Consider the following 10,260-nt stretch of genomic DNA (forward strand, 5'->3'; position numbering starts at 1 on the left):
TCCTCCCACAGGCAACGACGAAGGGATCAGAGGACCTCCCGCGCCGGCGCTCGGCCAAAGATAACGGTGCGGCCGGCAGTGGGTCTCCTCCCTCGCTGTCGACGACGGCCTAAATGCTGCCCCTCCTCCCCTTCAGCGACGGAGGGGCATATGTCCGGATCTGTAACCAGCGGTGAGGATAGAAAGCCAGTGTTTTTTGAAGGGAGAAAGACAGGGTTACTACCCCTATATTGTTTAGATCTGGAGAGGATGATAGTGTGTGAATAGAGCAACCCTAGCAAGCAAGCGCGGAGGCTCCGGCCTATATATAAGTAGTGGGGTAGTTTTCCTTTTTCACTCCATCAAAACAATCGTTTAAAATTGTGTACTATACTACATGACAAGTCGCGGGTTTTTTTAGTTGTTGATTGTTTTTTGAGATAGCTACCTGCTTGTTCCAAGTGGTGTTACGGTGTGCCAGGTCGCACTTTATATCGTTCAAGTCTGGTAGTAGTACCTCCATTAAATGAAAAACCACCCCCTCGTAAAAAATGTGAACAAGCCCACGGCTAAAATTAGCGGAAACGTGGGTTGCCCCAACATGCATTATTATTTATATTTTCTACTCCATCCGTTCCTCAATATAAGTCTTTTTTATTAGCCACACCTAAGACAAGAATTTTTTTATTAGAAGTGAACCCCACATGTCATAGACACAAAAATTGTGGCAAGATTCCCTTAGGCAAGCCAAAGTGTGTCTAACAATTTGAGCAACTAAAGTTAGGCAAGTGTGGCAAGTGTGGGAAAATAATGTGGCAACATAAGACAAACATAGTCACAATCCAAATAGCCCCGTGATTTTTTGTGACATGCATGGAAATTTGGTTAGTTAAATTTATAGTCAAAATTTGGCAGGGTGCATCAAATCAACACATGCAAGTATCAAAAGGAAAGTCACGGCATGCATGCATGTGTTGTACTCCCTCCGTTTCCAAATATAAGTCCTTTTAGAGATTGCAACAAGTGACTACTCCCTCCGTTCCTAAATGTAAGTCTTTTTAGGGATTCCACTACAAACTACATACGAATGTATATAGACATATTTTAGAGTGTGGATTCACTCATTTTGTTTCGTATGTACTCCAGTTCATAGTGAAATCTCTAAAAAGACTTATATTTTGGAACGGACGGAGTACATATGAAGCAGAATATGTCTACTCCTACATACGAAGTAGCCCATTTGAAATGTGTAAAAAGAGTTTTATCGAATGCAGTGCTTTGATGTGTCGCGTCAACTCGTACAAGCCCGAGAAATTTGATTACTATGATGCCCTCTCCCTCGCGGATTGAGCTCCGGTGCCTTAACTGCACCTGCCTTTGGCTGCATGACAGGTGGGCCAACCACCTGTTGGGCCCACCTGTCATGGACGCAAAGGCAGGAGCAGTAAGTAGAAGCTTTCCCTACACGCTATCCCTCCGGCACGAGGTGGACGGACATGCAACAGTGGATTCGATACTGTAGAAGTAGGAGTAACATCATTGTTCGTCTTCTCGAAGAGGCGAAGAGCCAAGTGCAAATCGAACGTGGCAGTTGCGAACGCTCGCGTGGTGCGGTTCCTTGGAGTACTAGCCAGGCTCTTGCATCAGACAAAATTGCTATTGTTTAACAATTAAACTCCATTATCCATTGGTTGATACACATTCTACATAGGTCCACGCGCTTAGCACCGTTTCCTCCTGGGGTCACCAATGTTTATTTGCTAATTAATAGCATTCCATGCAATGAACTAGCCATTGCAAGTCATTAAAAGCATGCACAGCTCTCATCTCTTATTGGTTGATATGTATGTCAAGAAACAAGAAACAAGGTAGAAGTTAATGCACCGCGCCTAAGTGTTTTGGGACTATTTGGTTTTCGTAAGATGACTTACACACCTAGACGGAGGGAGTAGTATAGACCTGTAAACCGGAAAGGAGTATTTGCCTTTCTAGAGATTTCAACAAGTGACTAGACTTTGGCTCAAAAAAAACAAGTGACTAGACTACACCGTGTGCACTAACCCCTCCCCTCCGGTTTATAGGGCTCAAATCTCAAATCTCATGAACCAAGGGATTTTGCGATTGGAGGAATGTATCTCGTACTTTACAAAACTACCCTAATTAAACTCATGCATTAATTACATAGTTCTCTTGTTTTCCTCTCTGCCTTGGTCGTGGTGCACAATATTGAGGCTAGCCATAGTGGGAGTAACTTAGGTAGTAACTTAACACATCCCAAGACAATTTTGCTTATGTGGCAAGTATTTAATGAGGAAAGAGGTGCTTGTGGTAACATAATATGTTACTGTAACGTAGCGCTTTCTGAGGCAAAATGAGTCTATGAGATAATAAATGAAGCAATCTATGATAATACTACTATGTTACTTTGCACTATGGAGGTAGTAACTTACACTAGTGTCATATGCATGACACTAGTCTAAGTTACTCCCCACTATGACCAGCCTGAGAGAGTGCTTTGATACGTTTTAGTCTCATGACTAAAAGTAGTGGGACTAAAACTTGTTAGCCTCATCCATGCTTGGATCCAAATACTAAAGAGACTAAAATCAAGTTAATGACATTTCATAGCATCCGGGCCCACGTGCCATCCACCAAATCACAGCGAGGTGCTACAGTCGAGACTCACCTGTCACCTCGGTGTAGCCATCATGACCCGTCATATCACAAAACCCACACCTTTACCAGCAGTGGTAAGGTGGCCTCCAAGTTGGACTGGACGAAGCAACCATCATTTCATTGGAATGCTCGTTCAAGCCCTTTCTTCCCTTTCTTGAAGAAAACCTCACTCCAGGCTACTCACTTCTGCCATTTTGTTCTCCACTGATGAAGGAAAGGTGGGCGAATCAATTATGCTGCTATATTTTCATTCCAATAATCTTCTTTTTGCGAAGCACCAACCGATTCTGACATCCTATTATTTTCCCATTTTCATTGCGATTGTGGTTTCCTTTCGATTGCTTTTTGTTTGTCAGTTCATTGATGGATCCTGGAGCACTAGGCAAAGAGTTGCCGGCGGACAACCCACTGGAGACAGCGATCTCCAGGAAGCGAGCACCGACCAACGAGTTGACCATGTTGGCGGGCCAACCCATGGAGACGAAGAACTCCAAGGAACAAGCACTGGCCAAAGAGTTGAGGACTTGGCGGACGAACTCCTCAAAGAAAGTTGGAAGAACAGCAAGGGCCCCATCGTGCCTACCCTAGGAGCTCTAATTGCCACCTATGTGAGTCTCAAGACCGAGTTTGAGGAGATAGTTGCCGTTGAGAAGCAGTATTCCCCTGGCAAGGTGATGGCCCCCATCGAGGACGAGGAGATGGCCCCCATAGGGATGAGATCCCCCGATGAGCTGCACAACGTAAAAAATAATGGCTTATTACCATAGTTGTGGTTTTTGATTATTTGCAATGTGCTTGCTTTTTGATTATTTGCAATGTGCTTGCTAATATGTTAGTGTTGTATAGGTGCCGGTGGTTGTCCTTGATGATTCCAATGTCGTGGCCCGTCCTGTTGGCATCGCCCCGGAGATCGACTCCGATACCGCTGTCCATCCTGTGGACATCGCCCTAGAGATCGATTCCGATGTCGTGGTCAGTCATGTGGACATCGCCCCAGAAATCGATTCCCATGACGATGTCCGTGCTGTGGTCATTGCCCGAGAGATCGATGACAAGAAATAGTTGGTCGCGCTAATCCTTTAGGGTAGTTTGCATTGCCATGTCTTTAATTACCAGAACGATGTGTGTTATCAAACCATCTTAGGGCTAGTGCACTGTCTTGTGTGAGCGGATCTTGCTACTTTTGTTTGATAGTGAATCATGTGATGAATCATGCAAACCCTCTCCAAGTTATGGAAACAGATGTATCCTCACCAGCTTTTGATGTAATATATGGCATGCTTAGATGTAAGTTTGAACTGTTTATCATATCAGCAGGGCTTCTTTGATGATTCTTGGTGTTAGTAGGCTAGCTATTGTGCGAGCTATAGTACTTGCAAAACACTCACCGAAGAGAAACGTTGGGGCTGATGAGCTCGTGGTATGCCTATACTTATCCCTCGTCGATCGACCAATAGCCCTAGCTCCTAAAATTGTAGGCTTAGCGATCGATCGGAAAATAGTCGACATACATTCAGGCCTCATTTGGTTCATAGGGTATGAAAATCGTAGAAAAAGTACAGAGAACGTGCAACACAAAATCATAGCAGTGCAAAGACGTACTCCCTCCGTTCCAAAATAGATGACCTAGGCGGGCTAGTTTGGCCTAGTGGGTTTCAGTGATATGATGTGGTACAGTGTCGTCTAGTCTTCGCGTGTGGTAGCAGTATTGCGGGTACAGTAAGTTTTCTTGAAGAAGCGGAATTCAACGAAGTCATGATGGTTCCTTTGTCCGAACAACTTACGGTGGGAAAGGTTGGGCCTGCGATACGACCAGGGTAGACCAGGATAATTTTGTGCATGGCAGGTGGACCAGGATGGTCGACGTCCCACATGTCGATGAATGAAAGTATTGTTTCCGATATAGAGGATGAGCAACGAGTATTCATTGTTTATTTTTGATGAAAGCTATTGTCTCCACTTTTACTCCTTGACTTTGTCAATGCCTCTCTCTCCTCCACATAAGCGGGGACTACTTGCTATGCATGCAGCGGGCAGCTGGCGTCTTGAGGCGCCAGGGCGGTGAGAGCGGGCTCCGGAAGCGGTCCGGACTCCAGCATGGCCCACCTCACATTATCACCATATATTTCTTGGAGTCCGTGTGCAGCGGGCGGGCGATCTCTTCTCCCTCCCACGTTTCTCTCTTCTCAGCCGACGCCCGCCGAGCGATTAGATTTCGGCTATCGATGGTTTATTCAATTACGGTCCCACATGTCAGTGAAATTGCAAGACAACGCGTGTCCCCTTTGGTGAGCGGTGTGCGAGCTGGACATTCGGGGTTGGGACGCGTATGAGTCGTAAGTGTGTCGCCTTTTCCTTTAGAGCTCGCGAAGCGTAACATTTTCGCGCGATCGATCGATAGAAATCCAGAACAAAATGACGAGGGTGGTGCTTTCCCGCTCGTTAGGCGGGCTAGTTCGAGTGATATGACATGCTACAGTGCCGTCCACTTGCTCCATTTTTATGTAAGCAAGAGTTTACACTCGTACGCGGGAGGAGTGCAAAACACCGCAGATCTGATTTTGATCGAGGGATTACTATTCCCTGTCAAATAATGGAGGATTGTTAGCGATTATAGCATGATAGTTAGGGCATCTCCAGCGCTGGCCCACAAATTTACACCGGCATCTGTCCAAGGACACTGATGGATGCCATCCGATGCGCCCGCATACCTTTCAACAACTATATGAACTAACTGGACTAAATTCGTGCAAACAAAGCAAATTTCAAATTAACCGAATGAAATTCATTACATTTCGAAAGCTTTTCTGACAAACTGGACGAAATTCGTTACATATTTCGCACAAACCGTACTAAACCTATTGTAAACCTAATCTAAACGATCGCCGGCGCCCGACCACCAAGTTCGGCCATTAACCCGAGAAAGCCGGCCATTGCCTTTGCCTCCTCCTCATCCGCCTCGATAACCTCCTCCTCCGGCCGGAGCACAAGGTTATGAAGATTTCCGCCTCCACGTCGTCGTCAAGCGGCTAATTGGCCGCCGACGTTTACCCCACCAAGCTTGGCGGCGACTGAGTGGTGTAGCGGTAGCCTTCCCGGGACCAGAGCGGCGGCGACCTACCGTGTACTACTATTCCTTGCTGCCGGCTGCGCCCGCGCACGCGCGCCAGCTTCGTGGTCGTGGCGGCGGAGGGCGGCCCGGGGGGTGCCAGCGATCTCCTTCGTTTGCTCCTGCGACAGTACGTCGAAGAGAGCTTTGGAGCGCGCCCGGAGCGGAGCCGCCGATATCCCTCGTCTGCTCCTGCGACAGTACGTCCAAGAGAGCTTCAGAGCGCCACGAGGCCATGGTTGAAGTGGTGCCGACAGAAGGAAGGGACCGGATGAGAATAAGTGTGGGTCTTTGGCTATGGCTGGGAGCTGGGGCTCAAGTTAATATAGCGGGCGAATGGCAATGAGCCGCGGCAGACGGATGGACAACTGGCGCCGGAGTAGGTTCGTTAGGTGTGAATGCGGACGCTGCTTCAGTGACTCAACTGCAGATGCGTTTGGGTGACTGACATGTGGGCCCAACGGGCGTCTGGCCCGCATATCAGTGACACACCAATTGCACCTGCAGTTAAGTCCAGTGAATGCGGCATTGACATTCTGGAGAGACGGTGACCGTTTCAGGCGCATGCGGACTGTTTGACTGGTCAACCATACAAATACGGAGCTATACGCTGAGCCAGCGACCGTATAATCACCATATCTCGTATACAATGATCAAAGTGAGCTATCAAGACAAGTTCAATGACCGCCAATGCATATTACTCGGTAATAAATGACTAGGATTGAAGGGGAATCCTAATTTGCTTCGTCTTCTATCCTTGAGCTCTTGACAAACCAATGCACTATACGGTTGTCCGGCCACTCCACCCCAGAGCTCTAACCAAGCGTCGTTCATGCCACTGCGCCGCACACTAACCGGTAAGGCAGCAATGGCATCCTGCCGCGCCGAGTTCCTCGCCGCCCATGAACGCACACAAAATGGTAGGGAAGTGATGGCATCCCGCCGTGCTGAGTTCATCGCCGCTCGTGACCTCACAACTATGTCGAAGGAATTTGAAGATGCCAAGGCAGTATTGGCGGTAGAGCAAGAGGCGGCCAAAGCCGCACAGAGGGAGCGGAAAAGTCAGAAGCACTCAAGAAAAGAGAGGCCCGCCGCCGCAAGAAAGAAAAGGACGCACACGCTGCTGCGGAGAGGTCGGCGGAGATCCAAGCACGGTGGGGTGTCGCCGACAAAGCCGGGAAGGAGAACGACGGCGTCTGGCCAGCATGTGAGAAGTAGTAGTACTAGTAGTTAGTGTGTGTGTCTGTGTCTGAGTATGAGCATGTACCAGTACTACTAGTTACTACTGTAGTTTTTAGAGCAAATTACCAGTACATTAGCCTAGACTAAGTGGAAAAATTCCTATCCTATGCATCAAATGGCATCTCTTTCTCTATAGGAATTGAGATGCATGTCATCTCACTTCCTATGATTTTCATATTCCTATCTTATGAACAAAAGGAGGCCTCTGTTGGAGTAAATACTATAGCTAGCAGTACTGATGGTACAGTAGTTTTCTTCAAGAAGCGGAATTCAACGAAGTCATGATGGTTCCTTTGTTCGAGCAACTTCAAAGTGGGAAGTGGGCCTGTGATTTTACGGCTCATTAGTCATTGTTACTGCAGCGCGATGACCTGGGTGACTCTCCCTTGGAGTTCTGCGTGCATGGCAAGTGGACCAGGATGGCCGACGTCCCACATGTTGGCGAACGGAAGTATTCTTTCCGATATCGAGGAGCAAGGAAACCGCGTGGTATAGTATCACTGCTGATTGGTTCGCAAAAAAATAGTATCACTGCTGATTTATAATTATTTTTTATTTCTGATGAATGCTAGCGTTTCAAGTCTTTCGACGAAGGGTGCCAAACACAGCACGTGCTGGATGTCCCACACGTCAGCAAAAGGAGTGGGACATGAACAGCGTGGTAGAGCCCAGCGTAAAAAAACAGCGTGGTAGAGCATCTCCACTTCTTCCACTTCTGGGTCGGAGACCACACGTAGTAGTACTTAGCTGTATGAACGATACAAAGTGCGACCTGGAGAGAAAGACACGTCTAGTTGGAAGGTCTCGGGGAATACACGTAAACAAATATAAAATTTAATATGTGCCTCCAACTAATATAGTAGTAGTAGAGTACTTAGACACGTACTCCATAACATCACCGTGCATTGCACGTACAACATTTAGTGGTAGTACGTAGTAAGAGACAAATGCCGCCCAAGAGTTCCCTTCTCGACCTACTTTTGGGTGTTTGGTAGAGTGTATGGAGGGTGCATGAGTCCATACTAGTTTAGCACAAATACACTAGAAGCATGCATGAAGAGAGCATGCATGAAGAGGGGTGTTGAGTTGAGCATGCATGAAGAGGGAACAACTATGCTGAGACGAGAATGCAACCAAACACACCCTGTATGCCACGCATGTTCATACCATTTGTGCCTTTCTACTTCACTTACTGTGCTACATTACTTAGGTTCGTACGTCCACTCCTGGGTACATGTCTATCTCGTAGTTCCAGTGCCACGTGTTCTTCATATAGATGGAACGATCATTGCATAACACGTGCGCCTTGATGCTAGATGTCTCGCGTGTTGGCAAAAGGATGAACAAAGCTCACGTAAAAAAACAGAGTGGAAGAACATAGATTCCGGACGACCGAGAAGGAGCAAGGAACCACGTGGTGGAGCGTCCGCACTCACAATATTTAATATTACTCAGCAATATAAAATTAACCAATCATCTCCACAGTGGACTGGAAGAGTACAAAACATGACAGCCCAGTGTAGTTACATCATACTAGTACATGGCTAACCCACACTATCACCATATTTCTTGGCTTCCGTGCGACACCTATCTCTAGTAATCCAGCAGCCTATATCGCTTCTCCCTCCTCGTCTCTATCAAAGTGCGGCGGGCTGGCGTTTCTGCCGTCTATTGAGGTTGGTTAACTATCACATGTTAGCGACATGCCAAGGGCATTCTAAAAAAAAATTCCTTTCACGTTCTATTTTCAAAAAGAAAAAAATCCTTTCACGTACGAATTTGCCTGTATGCTTTGAGCAACTTGCTTGTCCTATACTGCTCCCGTTTGATACTCTAACTTAGCTAGAGGTTAGACTAACTCATGACTAACCCTGAACTAACTGTAGCCAAACAGGTGTTTGGGTAACAGGGTTAGATTGACAATAAATGCACTTCATGGAGAGAGAAAAGTGATTTTTCAGTGGTCCCAATGAGAACTATCTCCAGTTAGCAACTCTTGGGTGGGATAGTTTTTTTTGGTGGGTTCGGTGCAACTTTCTCCAATTTAAACCCTCATGCTTGGATACTTTAGGGCTATTTGATCCCCAACTAGCTCAAACTAACTCTAACCCATGGATCCAAACAGGGCCTATGGCCAGTCTCGACGCGGAGCAGTTGCGTGCACCGGGAAGCGACGCTCTCTTGGCCATCACGCCACTTCAAAGCCGACGCCAGTGAGAGGCCGCCTCCGCTCTGGCCGGGCATTAATGCGGCACTGACGCTCCAGGCGATGCTAACCGTTTCACGCGGGAAGTGCACGCTGGCAGGGGAGTATAGGTTTTGAACCGCTTCAGGTGTAGTAGTAATGGTAGTTTGCAAAACTAGTCAATTATTACACTCAGTTTCCTAAGAAATTGTGGTAAAAACATTACTCCACAGACTGCTTCCCTTCTCCTTCCTGCTCATGATTTACGTGTCCATGTTAACGTGGTTGTGTCAAAAAAATGTCACTTCCTGCTCGTGATTTGCGTTATATAATTACAAGCAAGATTCTCGTGCATTGCACGGAACATCAATATGCATTTTTTTACAAAACACTTGTTGTGATTGACCCATGCAGGAGTAATCCCATGTGTAAAAACTAATGATATCTCGAGAATTTTATCGGAAAACTGGTATCTCGAGAATGTCATTGAAAAAATGAAAGATGGGAGATAAGGCGAGGAGGAGTGGAGCGTGGTGGTGACTGGTGGTCGGAATGGGCGGATGCATGGGGATGGACGGTGCTGGCAGGCGGCAGCGGCCACCATGCATGCTAGATTGTTCCAGAGACTTATTCCTTTTTTAATTGCTGAGCAATGAGGTTGCAGGAGATAATGATGTGGAGAGAGGTGCGGGTATCTTTTGTAAAATTATCATAGTTTGCTTCCTATCTGTCAGATATAGATCATACGGTCTGTATTACAAGATGGCAGGCACACCATCATCACCAACTCGTTTTTTATAAGGGTATACAGATGATAAGTTTGCTGACTACTAAAGTAAAGTGGAATCTGTCCATGTTATGCAAGTAAATAAAGGTGATTATTTATCATACGGGTAAAGTTGGATGAAGGGTGGTAGGAACAAATGCTCCGCCTAGAGCATGTGTGTGTGAGATGGAGTCTTAGTGTGTGTGTGGTGTGTGTGTGTGTGTGAGAGAGAGAGAGAGAGATAGGAGAGAGAGAGATGGAGTCTTAGTTCGTGTGTGTGTGTGAGAGAGAGAGAGAGAGAGA

The sequence above is a fragment of the Triticum aestivum genome, chromosome 3B (genome assembly GCF_018294505.1).
Source record: "Triticum aestivum cultivar Chinese Spring chromosome 3B, IWGSC CS RefSeq v2.1, whole genome shotgun sequence".
NCBI classification, from domain to species: domain Eukaryota; kingdom Viridiplantae; phylum Streptophyta; class Magnoliopsida; order Poales; family Poaceae; genus Triticum; species Triticum aestivum.